Source organism: Odontomachus brunneus, unplaced genomic scaffold, assembly GCF_010583005.1.
Source record: "Odontomachus brunneus isolate Ranch 3 - 2012 unplaced genomic scaffold, Obru_v1 Obru_scaffold_239, whole genome shotgun sequence".
Taxonomy (NCBI): Eukaryota; Metazoa; Arthropoda; class Insecta; order Hymenoptera; family Formicidae; genus Odontomachus; species Odontomachus brunneus.
In genome coordinates, this window is record NW_022639689.1 from 69,138 (window position 1) to 69,651 (window position 514).

Below are 514 nucleotides of genomic sequence, written 5' to 3' on the forward strand. Positions count from 1 at the left end.
CCGCAAATCGTATTATGGATACAACAGTGCTGAGGTATGGTTAACAACTATCGACTTTCTGAAGCATGGTCCTTTCGTGGTTATCGATTGTTCGCGTCAAAACGAATCTGTTAAGAGTGCCACTGTAGATGTGCGGATAGAATTTGAGTGTAGAGAGAATATACCAGCGAATACTACCGCATACTGTCTGATCCTGCATGATCGTGTAGTTGAATACAGTCCACTAACCAACTTAGTGCGCAAAATCAACTAACACATTGGAAAGTATGAGAAAAGAATAATAGAAAACATCATCATACACGACATTTCTTTCCCGAACGTATTGAAGAGTACTTCGCTATGGTCGAACCAACGTTTGTGGACTTGCAAGGATTCGTTGTTGGAAAGAGATTTATTGTAAAGGAAGTAGCGATACTTAGGAATGGATCTGTTCTCTCCCATTATATCTTTACTAGTCCCATGCCATGGCATCTTCTCACAAGATCCGACAAATCGAGAGTATACTGGTTGACGG